Here is a 16517-nt window from a genome sequence, read left to right on the forward strand (position 1 = left end):
AACTTTATCTTGAGACAGTCTATCGCCGAAAAAGCGAGACCGGATGCGAGAAGAGCTGGCGAAGGTATCTCGTTTTTTGTCCGTCCAGACTATTGCCATTCGACAGTCGAGCGAAGATGCAGATTAAGGGAGATGATTAAGCCTTTTCAAGACAAAAAAATACAAGCTTTTTTGATTAAACCGGCACAGCTTAAAGTGATATCTGATGGCAAAACTCTATTCTTTAGCTCTGAAATCAAAGCTAAGGAGTACTTGGACTCTATTGCCTTTATCGGGAATTAGACTCTGACTATTCTTAGGGTCAGGGAGTTTAAAAAAAAAAAAGTTGAATCTCAAGTAGTCTTGTTTATATGTTCTATAGTGTCTTTTACCTTTTCGGCACATGTGGTATATGTTTTCTGTTATAGGCTGTAGATATAAGGGGTTATTTAGTAATGACTTATTTTTCTGCCTTTCACCGCAAGCACCGCAGCTCATCACGTGCACAGACAAGGTCTGAGCGCTCCACAGTTAGGGGTAGGTCAGGTTTGGGTGGTGGGGGAGGGGGAAGGTCAGGGGTTGGAGGGGGCGGGGGGAGGTTGGGGGGGGCTTGAAAACAGGAAAAGGGAGAAAAAGTTGCAGTTCGGAATATTATGGGTTTAATTTTCAGTGTAAAGATCTTGTTAATAGTCTTCAGTTAAGGCTTCAGGTAGTGTTTGTTTCCCTAGTTCTTCAAATAAATTCACAGGATGACGAATATTAGGATTTGTTCTATTAATATTGGTGGACTGAATGATCACAGGAAGCGACAAAATCTAGCTCACTTTGTGAAGTATAATAGATTGGATGTGTTATGCCTCCAAGAAACACACCTTCCATGGGCTAAAAGGAATCTCATGTATATGAGTGGCTATGAATTAGGGGTTTGCTCAACACAATCCTCGACAAATAGGGGAGTAGCAGTTCTGGTCAGATCATCTTTGGGAGGAGTGGGACGGACCAAAGCGGATAGTAATGGGAGATGGGTTTTAGTGGAGCTAGAAAAGGGCTTTACACTATGTGTAGTGTATGGACCTAATAATGATGATCCAGAGATTTTTGATTTTTTGGAAGTAGAGTTAGCCACTTGGGTAACCCCTATAATTCTCTGTGGTGACCTAAATATTTCAGCAGATTGGGATCCGAATAAAGTTTATTTTGGACGAAAGCCCAGAATCTTCAGGGCTGTCTCATCTCTTATAAGATCACATGGGCTATTAGATGTATGGCGGATGAAGGAGCCTAAAGATCCAGGATATACGTATTTCTCAAATCCACATCAGAGATATACCAAATTGGATTACTTTTTTGTATCAGATTCAGAAAGTAACAGAGTAGCAATATCTAAATTTCCAAAGCTATTATCGGATGACAACCCTTTGGTTTTAATATATGAATTGGAGAGATTAGAAAGAGTACCCACCAGGTGGACTTTTGAAAGGAAATTACTACAAGATAAAAGATTTGTAGTTCATATAAGGAAATGGGTTGGAGAATTATTTTCTGCTAATAGATACAGCGCCTCACGAAATATTGTGTGGGAGACGTTCAAGGCAGCCTTAAGAGGTGAATTAATAAGCTGTGCTGCAAGATTGAGAAGAGAAGATAGGAGTGAGGTTGAAAGGCTAATGAGAGAATTATCAGGAGCTGAGGAACAACACACTTCTGATATAACACAAGGCAGAGAGACCATTGAGAGCCAAAGGAAATTGTTAGTAGTTAAAGCCGACCTGCAGAAGCTGGTTACACTTAGGGCAGTAAGTGAATACCAAACTTCGAGGCTTCAACGCTATGAAACCGGCGAGCAAGCTGGCAGAATTCTGGCATTACAAATTAAGCAAGAAAGAGTTAGAAATAATATCATCAAAATAGAAGATAATGGGATAGAGTTTACCGAAGCTAAGGATATTCTTCAGGTTTTTAAGAATTTTTATCAAGGCCTTTATACTGAAGAAAATTTAGGTGGTCATCGAGTTCAAGAGTTTGTTGATAATGGTCCTAGGCTTGGTAATGCTGCCAGGGAAGAGTTGGAACAGGACATCAGTGAGAATGAGATAGTAATTGCTTTGCAGGAACTACCCATTGGTAAGGCTTCGGGCCCTGATGGGATTCCATTGGAGATCTATAAATGCATTGCGGCAGAGATTATTCCGCTTTTAATTGACTTATTCAATGGTGTGGTATCTACAGGGGTGGTTCCAGATTCATGGAGGGAAACCAATATAGTGGTTTTTCACAAAAAGGGCAAACCCAGGGAGAAACCGGGCTCATATCGCCCTATATCTTTAATCAATGCGGACACTAAACTATATTCAAAAATTTTGGCAAAAAGGTTGGGCAGGGTCATTGGCTGCCTGGTCTCCCCGTGGCAACATGGGTTTGTACCAGGGCGTGGTACTACGGATCACATCAGGAGGGCAATAACTTTGTTTGATGCTCAGTCCGTTGTGGGAGACGAGATGGCCATGATCCTGCTCGATGCAGAGAAGGCCTTCGACCGAGTGGTTTGGAATTTTCTTTGGGGGATTCTAGCAGGAAGAGGATTTGGAGAGAAATCTATAAGAGCACTCACGGCAATGTATGTTAATCCAGTCGCCCGAGTTGTGGTTATGGGTCAGAGTTCTGATATTATAACAATAAATCGTGGTACGCGTCAAGGATGTCCTTGCTCCCCAATTCTCTTCGCCCTATATATTGATCCGCTTATTCAAAGGATATTAGGTTGTCCAAGAATTAGACCTGTGATACGTGAGGGGCATGAACCAAGATTCTGGCGTATGCGGATGACCTGGCTGTGATCACGATTGATCCGCACCAGGCATTCCCTGAGCTAATACGAATGGCAAAGGACTTTGGCGAATATTCAGGTTATCTATTAAATGAATCTAAAACACAAATAATATGTACCAAAAATATTATTATAACAGATGAAAGATTTGTAGAATCGGCTATATATCTAGGGGTCAGAATCAATGCTTCAATAGCCAAGATTATAGATGAGAATTTCAGTCCATTGAGTCAATCTATAGAAAAAGATTTAAGAAGAATTGATGCTTTACACCTTTCATTGATAGGAAGGGTCAATGTTCTAAAAATGACAATGTTCCCCAAAGTTCTTTATCTATTTCGAGCCATACCTCTTCTTATAGATGAAAAAACAATCAAAAGTCTGGAATCTATTTTTATAAAATTTGTATGGCAGTACGGGAGAGTCAGGCGCTCTACTAACCTTTTGTCTCTCCCTAGGGATAGGGGCGGCTTGGTATTACCGAATTTGAGGTTGTATCATTGGTCTTGTTTATTGATTCATATGTCTATTCTTTTTTGGCCAGAGCCACAATTCATTCAGGGAATTCATGGCAGTCAGACTCTTCCCACAATTTATGAGTTATTAGTTGGGAGAAAAGCATTTGGTCTTTTAATGCGGGAAATTGATCGTAGATACTACAGGAAGGCCCACTTTAAGGTATTGGGAGGTGTATGGGGGGTCTGGAGAGCCATCTCAAAGTTTTGTCGAATCCCAAAGATAAACCGATATTTACATCTATACAATTCTAGACTATTCCCGCAGATGGTAGCAGATAGGAATCTGCAAGTCTGGGAAGAGCTAGGAGTTAAGACACTTGGTGACATAATGAGGGGAGGTCAGATTTTGGGATTTGAGGCTCTACAAATCTAGATTTGGCATTTCCTTAAATCATTGGCTACTTTATACTAAAGTGATTAGCTGGCTGAAGGCTGTAAGACCAAGGATTTTATTGTTAGCTGAATTTCCCATCATCGTCCAGCTGGTTAAAGGGAGTGAGAAGATCAGGGTATTTTATAACCTACTATGTGGGGAAATTCAGGATGGTTTAGAAAAAACAGAAGCAGCTCTGGCTATAAAATTGGGAAATCCCGACATTGACTTAGACCTCGTCCTCCTATTAAATAAGAAAATATTTTGCTCTACTAATTTGAGGGCACAGCATTATAAAACGTTGTTTAACTTATATTACACCCCCGCAAAGTTATATGCCTGGGGTATAAGGGAGGACGATACGTGTCCCAGATGTAAGGTAGGCGAGGCAGACCAACTTCATATGTTTTTTGAATGTGGGTCTCTGCTGGGAATACGGAGGGAGATAGAAAAATTTTGGGAGATGTTGTTAGAAAAAAAAATACCTTTGTCATCTACTTTAATGGTTCTAGGTACGGACAACAGACTAAAATTTGTGAAAACGGAGGCGGCCCTGGTGTTTATTTCTGTGGCTGTATTTCGGTTATTAATTTCTGCAGGCTGGAAAGATACAGTACCCCCCTCCTTTCAAATGTGGCTTTCTAGATTATTAGGTATGCAAAATATTGAGATTTCTTTGTATGCACAGAAAGGGAAAAAAGTAGGGGATTTTGGGGAAAGCATCTGGGCTCCTAACACAAAGTGGAGAGAGGCCAGTCTTGCAGAGGAGTAAGAAGGTAGAGGTTTTTTTTTTTTTTGTTTTTTTTTTCTTTTTCTTTTTTCTTTTTTCTTTTCCCCTCTGCCTCTTCTCTTGATTTAGTATTTTTTGAGTAGATAAAGAATTGGTGTTATTCTTGTATGTGGTAAATTGGAAATTTGAATCTTTGCACTGATATCTCATGTTGAAGTGATGTCATTTTTATATACTTACTGCAAACCAAAAATAAAAGTAACAAAAAAAAATGAAACCCACAGTGAGCGATCCGATCTGCTTTTTGATGTCCTTTCGGGAGTCCCTGACTTCCTATAAGATTAGGTCCAGTTTGTCTTGGGGTGCCTCTGCGTTCGTGGGGTGGGGTGGAATTTGGCGATGACGACCACATAGAGTTATCCGGGTCCTCCGTGGAGTGGTTAGTAGCGGCTGTTGTCTCCTGGTTTTTCCCCTTGGGTCGCCCCATTGCTCGTATCTGCCTTCCTTCACATTATGGGTATTCACGTGGGTGGGTGGCGACGAGATATGCGACTGTTGTGTTGCTAGTTAAATACGCGTTTCCTCCGAGGAGTGTATCCGGGCTATGAGGGTGTGGTATACTCAATTAGACAAGTCTTTGCTATGTACAGTCAGGGCTTCTGTGATGGTTCTTAAATATCCTGTACAGCTTTAATTTGGGTCATGTTGCATCGACCACCCTCAGAAATGTTAGCACAGTCAGGGCTTACATGGAGCATGAGCAGCCTTTGGTGAGCTGCGGCGTGTGTGTCACTTCAGCCAAGTGCAGTCTGGTTCTAGACCTTCATCACCAGCCCCAAGTTACAGCGATCCACTCCTATCTACACTATTCACAGCAAGACCTATTTGGGTTGGCTTTAGCAGCAGTCATGTCTGGATGGTGCAGCTATCAGGAGGCTGCAGTCAGGTTATCGAGTACTTTCAGTGATTCTAGGCTATTAATAGCCCTTGCAGGATCCAGGCAAGGTGTTGTGGGGTCTCTGGCTGTATTTGCATGCCTTCCAGGCGCCCATCTGTGCGCCCGCACAGACCGTGTCCACAATCAGGCAGGGTGGTAGGGGAAAGCAGTATTGTAGGCCAGCCGGTCTGCACAGCCTCAGCGACTGAGGCTCCTTGTTAAACAGTGTGCCCCCTCGGTGCTCCTGCCCAGCGGTAGTCACGGGTTCATTCTCTGGTCTAGGATGCCTTACCTCGTGTTTAGGATAGAGGCCAATGGGCCGGAGTCAGCCTCGGTGCGCCTCCGATCACATCCGCACAGCTCCGCTCTCCCGGCAGGTCCCCCGCACTAATCGAGCCCTCTTGTGCAGACAGATTACCTGCTGCTCTTCTAGTGCAGTGTTCCAGGCGTCAGTCCATCATGGTTGGGGTTCTGCCCGAGTCAGCCACGCATTCGCCACCGCCTCGGGTGTAAGGTGACCAACTGGCATTGGTGCAAATTCAGGATGGTGAGTGTAAAAATTCAGGACAAAGGGTCAAAATTCAGGACACAAATTCAGGACAGGAGGTAAAAATTCAGGACAAAACTTCAGGACAATAGGTAAGTTTTACAGACACATCAGAGGAGGTCGCGCAATAGTATATAAGTAAGCCCGGCCATATCCAAACATATTCAACCATTTGCAAACCTATCATGTATCCTTCCATCTATCATTTCACTCATCCATCCCTTCATCCATTCTTTCACTCATCAATCCCTTATCCATCCATCCACCCTTTCACCCTATCCATTGGTACACTCATCCATCCACTCTTCTACCCATCCATCCAGCCATTTACCCTTTCACCCATCCAGCCATCCTTTCACTTACTCATCCATCCACCCAGTCACTCATCCTTCCACCCATACCCCCTTTCAGTCATCCATCTATCCTCCCTTTCTCTCTCTATCGACCCTTTCACTTAGTCATCCTTCCTTTCATCCATCCACCCACCCATCCATCTACTCATCCACTCATGAATCCATCCATTGACCCTATCACTCATCCATCCTTTCTCATCCATCTATCCTTTCACTCCTTCACTCATCTATTCATCCTTTTGTCCATCTACCCTCCCTTTCACTCACTCATCCATCCTTACACCCACCCTTTCACTCATCCGTCCATCCATTCACCCTTGCACTTATCAATTCATCAATCTATCCATCATTTCACTCATCCATCCACCCACTCACTCACTCATCATCCACCTTTTCACTCATCCATCCTTTCATTCATCCATCCACCCTTTTACCCATCCAGCTACCCTTCCACCCATACATTCAGCTATTTACCTTTTCTCTCATCCATCTCTCCACTCACTCATCAATCCATCCTCCCTCATTGTCCATCTTTTCAATCTTTCATTCGTCCATTCACCATTTCACTAATTCATCCAGCCATCCCTTCACTTACTCACTCGCCCAACTTTTCATATTCATTTTGAGCTGAGCCTTTTTGAGAAGAGGCCCATCAAGAACGTCACCCTCGCTGAAGGAGCCATTCCAGGAATGGGACAGAAGCCACCCAGGGCGGAGACGGGATCCACCACAGGGAGGGACAGGAGCCATCACAGGCGGGGGGGGGGAACAGGAGCCACCACATGGGGGGACAGGAGCCATCACTTGGGGAGGGGTAGGAGCCATCACAGGAGGGGGAACAGGATCTACCAGGGTGGGCACAGGGGTGGGCATGCAGTATTCTAGTATCATCTTGGTCTCTTCCAGGGTGGGGTAGGGATCCTCACCCCCTCCTGGACAGGACAACAAGAAGACAGGCTCTCTTTCCAAAATGTTAGTTTTGCCATCCCCCACTGTGATGTATAGTACTTAAAGAAGATACTCCAAGAGAACTGATTTAACTGATTCTCCTCCATACTTTGTTAATCAGTGTGGGTGCGATTGCGCCATTTCTTTTTTATTTATTTATTACATTATAGACTGCATGTTTGAAGAACCGAGGTTTTCTTACAATTTAGTGACAGTAATTAAGCTCTGTGAAGAGAACCACGTGCTGCCTTGGTGTAATCAGGGCCCGGTTCTAGGATGTTTGGGGCCCTGGGCAGAAATGGAATGTGTGAGGCCCCTCTAAATTGCAGAGACATGACGCATTCAGGGCTGTTTGCATCTGAATAGATGCCCCTGATCCTGAAGCTGCAGCCCCTCCCTCTCAGTCACCTTCAAGCACCTTTTGACAGCTCATCAAGGGCTGAAGGTGTGAGGGTTGCCATCCCGCTGTGCCTCTTCAATGCTGCTGGGTATCTGAGCTTTGGTACTGCATCGGAGTCTATTACACCCGACCTCAACAGCGTCGGAGTCAAGAAGGGAGGTGGGTGGAAGCTGTGCCGGCTTTAGGGTGGTGCGACCGGTGCCTGGTTAAAATTACGGACAAATGGCGTCCGTTAAAGAATCCTTCATGGACAACGGACAGACGTCTGAAATTACGGACTGTCCGTGAAATTTACGGACGGTTGGTCACCCTACTCGGGTGATATCATGCTATAGTCTCTGCCACCAGGCATGCACCAGTCTACTCCCGCGTGGTTCCCTGGGAATAAGCTATCCGGGTGCCGGCGGAGGACGCGGTTCACCCACCTCAGGGCATGAACGCCCTTGCTTTCTGTAGAGCCACTCCTTTGGTGTCGGGCAGTTTGTGGCGGCAGCGTGGGATCAGCCGTGTACCCCGCTCCTCTCCGCGTGTTCACGGCGTTGCAGAAGACAGGCACAGAACGCTATCGCGAGTTGCCCCTCGCCAGCTAGGCCACACCGCCAGGCAGGCCCGCCTTGATGGTTTTACCGGTAGATGCCAGATACACGCTTAATATTCGGACACAAGCTCTGTCCAAGTGGTGCGATGAACAAAAGCTCGATGCAGCACAGTTCTCGATGACGTGACAGGATTATGATTCCCGGGGCCGGACCCTCTTCAATCTGTGTCCACCATGTTAGGCGGTTAGCCACACCCCCTCCTCATTCTCACCCTTCACTTTCCCACTCACCCTGCACTCACAGCTCATAGTTAGGGATTTCCCGCATTTGCCACATAATCCATTATCTGCTGTATAATCTGCAGCATTTAACAAAAAAACGTATTTCTAGCTCAAACAGTTCAAAAGTTAATAAAAATGCAGCACCACATTTTACCTCGCAGTGGAAGGCCCTTTTTAAAGGTTGACTGGTCACCTTTCTGTTGCTTATTGCTATAGGTGGGTGTTAATGTGGTACTTATGAGGGGCAATAAAAGCCAGTGTAAAAATTGCAAAATAATGCAGTAATACTATCACAAAATATGTAGCATTATTCAGCATAATTAGCCTTTGCTTACTGCAGAATTTAGTCAACCCTGCTACATAATTTGCCCTTCTCCTGCCGCATAATTCCAGTGGCCCTGTTTATAGTGTTACGAGGTCCCAGCCTGTGGCAGAAAGCACTGTGAATATGTAAGTCATTGTTTTAAAATAGTATTTACATACTCTAAGCTAGGCTGCTGCAAAATGATGCAATCATTGAGATAAAACAAGTTCTTACAAAACATACTTTTTAGCTATAAGTAATGAAACTGTATCTAATGCAGACATTTTTGTAAGTGTTTCCACTATTCCAGATCTCAGCTGATAACACCCTTACGTTACACCTTAAAAATAATAAATATTTGCCACCATTAAGCTTTAAGCAGAGCCACTGGAATTATGCAGCAGAAGAGGACCACATTATGCGGCAGGTTTGACTAAATTGTGCAGCAAGAAAAGGTAAATTATTTGGCACAATGTGCCATATTTTGTGGTTAGCATTACTTCATTATTTTGTCATTTTAGCTCAAGGTAACTCTGTCAGGGGTAATATTTCACCACCTTAGTACCAGTTTAACACTCAAATACGAATATGTGATGTTATAACGCAATGATTTACATCGTGGTACGTTACATCGCATTTATTACAACGCAAGTCGTTACAACGACTTGCACTGGAGGGCGCTGGACTTAGGAATAGTATGATTTACTATTCCAACTCCAGCCTACGTAATAGTAGGGAAGGTGTTGGAATAGTAAATCATACTATTCCTTAGTGTATAGCGCCATCCAGCGCAAGTCGTTGTAACGACTTGCATTGTAATGACCGCAATGTAAATGTATTGCGGTGTAACGACCGTGTTGTAAAGGTCGTTCGCCCCCAAATACAGCAGTAAGCAACTACAAGATTACCAGTCAAGCTTTGCAATGGGCCTTCCACTGCTCCGGGACAGTTTGTCATGCTTTAAGTAACTTTTGTTTCGTTTGAGCTAGAATCTAATTTTTTTTGTTGAAATCTGCATTTATATAGCAAATGCAATAAACTGATAATTATGTGGAAAACGCTGCTGCTGCAGATACTCATAATTCCAATGGTTCTGGCTTTAAGTGACTCGATCAATTGATGGCTGAGAAGAAGGTTGGTTTCTTTTTTAACTTTCTGCACTACCACCACACCCTTCACTTTCATGCGGAGGCACCTCAAGGTCAATATTAACCATTCAGGGGAAGTTTTTTTGTGAAAGCTGAGTCCATGGGGTGGCAGCTATAAGGCCAGCAGGGTTGCATTCAGATGCAGAGCCCTGATCCTCTAGATCCCTGGGACCTCACAGTAATGGTCTACAAGACAGAGGAAAGGAACAAGATTCATAGATATTGTCAAAGAGAAGGCTCAGAATGGGGACTCATTTTTATGTTTACAAATGGCCAGAGACAGCTTCTTCAGAGAGATGCCCCAAAGAAGGGGACAATATAAGTGTTTTTTTTTAAGGGGACATTCATTAGTGAAGATGGTACTCCTGCCGAGTGTCTAAGTGGCCACTGCTGGTTATCATAAAGGAAGTAGATGCAGCAGGACTGGGCCCAGGGATTTGAGGGGCCCACTGCCTCACAGTTATGACTGTCTACCTTTAAAAAAGGGGCATCGGAGCTTGTTTTCCTTTAAAGCATTAGGACCGAGGTGATGATCTGTCATGGTGGGGAAGAGGTAAAAGATGCAGAGGAAATAGCCTGCTACTCAGGACTACAGTTATCATTAGTGTGGCAGGTGTAGTTGCATTGGGGTCAAAGAGTGTGAGGGGCTCACAACATCCCAATTATGGAGAGCAGTTTATTTGGGATATCTGTGCTTGTTTGCTGCATTTGCTTTTTTACAAGTCTCATATTTATAAACTATAGAAAAATTATTCCTGAAATCATCTCATAAGCCCAGCTCCCTGCACACAGCAATGTCCCTACCACTCCCCCAATTCTTGCCATAAAGTTTTGGAGGGGGCCGACCTCAAAACATTTTGCTTAGGGGGGGCTCGGAGTAAAAATGTTTGAAGACCTCTGGTGTAATGGGTCCTAGGTGGCAGATGTCAAGGATCTACGAGAGAGATAGAGTTAGGCGGACGACTGCTGTCTGAATTCTATACAGACATTTCATAATATAAACAAGAGCGCCCAAGAACAAGGAATTTCCATACTAAAGTATGCCCAGGATTGTAGCCTCCACAATCAGAGGCCTTAGTTGCTGTGGCAAGAATGGAAGTATTTTGTACAAAAATGCCAATCCTGTACAACAGAAGGAAGACAATTTATTTATTTGCAAATGTCAAGTACGCATCGGAATGGAATCCAAAGTTTCTCACTGCCGATACTATTGCAGGTATGCTTTCCCTCGGCACCATACCGGTGGAGCAACACATTACCTCTGTTTTTCTCTATTAAAATCCAAAGAGGTTAGGCTGAGGTATTTAGTGATACTATGCATACAGTTGTGAAAGGCATCAAGGGATCCTGGGCGGGAGGTGTCTAGTGAGAGGATGAACTGTGTATCATCTGCATAGTTCATAAACTGACATTTCTTTGCTACGGATCAATTGGGCCAGCGTCCTCAAAAATATATTAAATAATGTGGGGCTCAAGGAAGAACCCTGCAGAACCTCATATTTACAGGCCCTAATCCCAGGTTTGACCGATTCAATTTGCGAAACTAAATAAATAAATGCCACACATGCAATATACTTTTTAATAAAAATATACTTAGCAATACATTTTCCAATTTTTTTTAAAACATTTAAAAAATATTAAAATAATCAATTTTTATCAGACATTCAAAAAATAAATACTATCAAAACGAATTAAGAATTTCTTTTTAAAAATTGAGAAATTAAAAAGAAATTCTGAAAAATAGTAAATAAATTGACAAAAATAAAGTACTTATATATGACTGAATACTTAACCTACATTTTAGTATTACAGCAGGATTCCATAGTTCTCTAATATAAATTAAACTCTCCAAAAAATGTATTTTCCAAAAACAAAATTGAACCCAACAACAAATTGAAAAAATTAATAAAAGACCAGAATAGGAACAATAATCAATAAACTATATTCCGCAAATGCCCAAAAAAACCTTGGACCTTGAAAAGATTTGAATAAAATGTATCAAAAAATATTACAATTTGCTCCACACCCTATTTCATTATAAATGCAATATCCTGCTCCTAATATTATGTTACAAAATGCTAGAATAGAAACATTTAAACATCATTTTAATACATTAAAACCATACACCAAATACACACAAAACTATTTTTAACAACAATATTAAAAGAAGCAAACAACATACTTCGAAAATGCTAGCCTATGGTATTGTTCTCATCACTATAATTTTATATATTTGTGTCCCACGATTTTATGTTGATCCCACCCCCTGCCCACACCACAGGTGTATAAACTGAATTAAAGTGTTATAACCTCCATTGTTTTCAACTATAGCCAATACACAAGAAAGGCGGATTGGTGACATTATGAACAGATGGTCTTTATATGTCTTAGATTTCTTAAGAACATGTCAGAAAGTTTAAAATCCCAGTACACATATTTGCTCACCTATAATGGATTCAGCATGTTTTGGCAATCCCTCTGCTGACCAAGCAATGCACAAACCTGCTTCAGGGTGGTTTATTACAAATGGCACCTGCCTAGTTTGAAGGTCTCTCAGTTTGTTACGGAAGAAGGTGGCTAATTACCTGAAGGCAAAAAAAACATATACTACAATTTATTTATAACTATTTGAATGGTGCAGAACATGCTCCATAAGCGCAGATATAAAGTTGTAGTGTCTTTTAAACACTGTACCCAAGGGTTGACCCTATCTTAGTGGTGGTTGATGAATACATGTATCGCTTCTTGCACATTCCCTTCTGCCCTCAGCTGTTGTTTCCACAGATCAACGGAAAGACATTCTCTGTATCAATGACACCATCACTCGAAATCCATCAGAAAGGAGAAGGTGTGTCTTGGGAGGAGCCCACTTGGCCAGAGGGGGCTAAAGCTATAGTCATGTGGGATGCACGCTACCATCAGAGCTGGACCAGCTGAGCAAGGTGACAGTCCTGCCAAAGCACAGGCGGCTGTCACACGGCTAAGGAGAAGCATCCAGGTGATTGTCAGAAAGAACTGTGAGGGTCAAAGCGTAGGCTGGTCCACAGAGGCCAAAAGACACACAGGTGATGGACGGTCCACAGAGGCCAAAAGACACACAGGTGATGGACGGTCCACAGAAGTCAAAAGACACACAGGTGATGGACGGTCCACAGAGGTCAAAAGATACACAGGTGATGGACGATTCACAGAGGTCAAAAGACACACAGGTGATGGACGGTCCACAGAGGCCAAAAGACACACAGGTGATGGACGGTCCACTGAGGTCAAAAGACACACAGATGATGGACTGTCCACAGAGGTCAAAAGACACACAGGTGATGGACGGTCCACAGAGGTCAAAAGACACACAGGTGATGGACGGTCCACAGAGGCCAAAAGACACACAGGTAATGGATGGTCCACAGAGGCCAAAAGACACACAGGTGATGGACGGTCCACTGAGGTCAATAGACACACAGATGATGGACGGTCCACAGAGTTTAAAAGACACACAGGTGATGGACGGTCCACTGAGGTCAAAAGACACACAGATGATGGACGGTCCACAGAGGTCAAAAGACACACAGGTGATGGACGGTCCACAGAGGTCAAAAGATACACAGGTGATGGACGATTCACAGAGGCCAAAAGACACACAGGTTATGGACGGTCCACAGAGGTCAAAAGATACACAGGTGATGGATGATTCACAGAGGTCAAAAGACACACAGGTGATGGACGGTCCACAGAGGCCAAAAGACACACATGTGATGGACAGTCCACACAGGTGCCAGTGCCCAGTGCCAATTAACATGTATCTCACTTGAAGTTTGGAAAATATCAGTTCATTCAGGAATAGAATCAACTAAGATAAGCGTTCATGACAAATTTGAAAACAGAAATTTTGCATGAAAATTGTGGTTTTAACGAAATGGACGCGCGCAGCTAATTCATATCTGGACTGGCCACATGTACTTCTAATGGAAGCATTTTTGTTTCAAGCAATCACCGGCAGCGTTGTTATATGTTCCGTAAGAAAGAGGCAGAAGTTTCAACAGAAAAGCATTATTCTGTCATGAAGGGCTCAAATGCGTAAGAGATCTATTTGCTGAATGCTTAGAATACCCCGAACGACGCAGATATAATGTGATACTTAACAAATGAGCTCTTACACCTGCGACATAAGGTTATGTTCTACCAAATGTGTTGTTCTGCTTGCAAGACCAATAAAGATAGAAGATGCCGAAGACATATGAGATGGTAATACAATTACATTTATGAAGATCGCAGAATTGTACCTCAAAATGTAAAGGCTGTGAAGAAGAATCTTGCGCTTGATGGAATAAAATGTATGAAACCACTTTTCTGTTTTTGCAGTGTTATAGAGTGCGAACTGGACACGGAGGTATTGGAGCGCTTTACATGAGCACCAGTTACATTGCATACGGACACATTCATTTATGGGTGTTTTTTTTGTTTGACAAGGGGAGATTGAGTGATTTGCTTAGAATAACAGGATGTTGAGACGAGGAGGAGACTCGAACCTGGTCCCCCAGTTCCCTTAGCCATATACTCTCACAATTACCTAAAGTCCATGTCATTCTTTATAAAATGTCTGGTTTTATCCCATCTTATTTTGGATTGGTTCTGCATCTTTCATAAAAGAAAAACAATAAAAAATACATCATTAAGTAGTCTTGTGAGCCATAAATATTTTATATTTATTTATCTTTCTACTAAACTGAAAAGCATATTAACCAAATGCATTATCAAAGTAAATGAGTAACTTTCATTGCTCTCAGCTCTATCCAGAGTCCAAACGCATTGCTCTGGAAACGCATAACGTTGATGAACCGGCAACATATATATTGATGTTCCTAAAAATAACTGTAGCGTCACCACAATATGCATCAGATTAAAAACAGAATTACACGCAGTTAATGTGGCAAGTAATAGGGCAACACACAGCCACCCTGCACTGCTTTTTTAAGTTTAACAATGCTTTATTGAAAATTAAACTCTTGAAAATACAGCAAAATGTTAAGCGAACATTAGAAGAATCGGGCAATATGAGAAAAAGAAAAGAACATACAAATTGAGCAATACACTCATTCAACCTAGAAAGAATAATGCATGTCACATAAAAGAGAAAGAAATGCATTTTGCAAATATAACCATAGCATTATGTAAATTTTATTATTTAAAAAGGAAGGGAAGGAAGATAAAAAAGAAAAACAAAAAAGGGAGTAAAAAGAAAACCTATGACTAATGTGTAAAGGAAAAGGATTGTAAAAATAAGAAGATTATAAGTAATCAAGAAACATACAATGTAGAAGGCATGGAAAAGAAACTAATAAGCAGGAATAGAATATAAAAAGGGAAATAAGGGAGGTTTAGGGATTTCAGTAGCTCTAATATTAATAGTATCAGGATTTGATAAATAGGAAGTTAAAGGAAGCCCTAATAGATCCCTCTCGATGGCAATTTGTAGTGTGGGAGAGTAGGCAGTATCCAATCCATGGTTATGACAAATCAGATTCCACCAAGTCAGAAAGGATATATTATTAAAGTTTTTCCTATTAGAGGTAATAACTTGAAAGGCCACTGCCAAGAGAAGATGAACTAATTTACCCTTAACCCTAACCAATTATCCAAACATCCACCACGAAATATATAAACAATATTATAGGGGATCGATATAGAAAAAAATGGAGAACTTTTGTGCCATATTTGGGTCCAGAAGAGCGATACCTTAAGGCAAAGAAAAAACATATGGAGAAAATCTGCATGATTGACAATACTAGACGAGCAATTATCATTAGCGAAAAGTTTCACTTGGAATAAGAGAGCAAGGGTTTAAAAACAACCTATTGCAAAAGAAACACAAGGCTTGAGTGGTACTAGCAGAACAAGAGGGGTAATCAACTTTATGTCAAATCCTATTCCATGAAGAAATAGAAAAGTACATCTTGCTCCCAAGATTCTTCAATTTTAGGAGCATATGTACAACGAGTTAACGCCGCATTAGTGGCACTTTTCTGCCTATGCGTTAAAAAAAAGCAGCTAAAGCCTGTGTATTTTTCTGTGTGCTAAGTGCTCTCCTTACCTCAATTCCCGGTCATTTCCGCTCGATACTGTGAGAGGGGTCAGTATCTTCCGGGCTCCCGGACACCTAGAGGCGCCATTTTGGGAGTGCGCGCTCTAGTTGTTTCGGGCTGCAGGCGCATAAATATGCGCACTGCACGGGGAAGCAGCCTTAGAGGTTTGTTCCGTTACTAGACCTCATTTGCTGTTTGCTTATTGTTGTACTGCTGTTTTTTAAACATAGACAAGCAAATCCTTTGGCACATCGTTTTACTGCTGTTTTTTAAAAACGAAAATTAACCTTTGCACATTGTTTCTATAGTTTGATTTTTAAAATCCTTTTAATGATTTTTACATTGTTTGTGTATTTTTCTGTGTGCAAAGTGCTCTCCTTACTTCAATTCCCGGTCATTTCCGCTCGATACTGTGAGAGGGGTCAGTATCTTCCGGGCTCCCGGACACCTAGAGGCGCCATTTTGGGAGTGCGCGCTCTAGTTGTTTTGGGCTGCAGGCGCATAAATATGCGCGCTACGCGGGCGAAGCAGCCTTAGCGGTTTGTTCCGTTAC

General features: G+C 42.3%; 1 long non-coding RNA gene across 1 annotated transcript in view; it reads right to left on the reverse strand.

The window, feature by feature from the left end:
• LOC146789560 (uncharacterized) overlaps window positions 1–16056 on the reverse strand; it is a 53439-nt gene extending 37383 nt beyond the window's left edge. Inside the window, exon 1 of the long non-coding RNA XR_014970121.1 lies at window positions 15973–16056. This is a non-coding gene — a long non-coding RNA (uncharacterized LOC146789560). The remainder of the gene's footprint in view (window positions 1–15972) is intronic.
• Window positions 16057–16517: the final 461 nt, after the last annotated feature.

This window comes from Triturus cristatus, chromosome 10, assembly GCF_964204655.1.
Source record: "Triturus cristatus chromosome 10, aTriCri1.1, whole genome shotgun sequence".
Classification (NCBI taxonomy): Eukaryota; Metazoa; Chordata; class Amphibia; order Caudata; family Salamandridae; genus Triturus; species Triturus cristatus.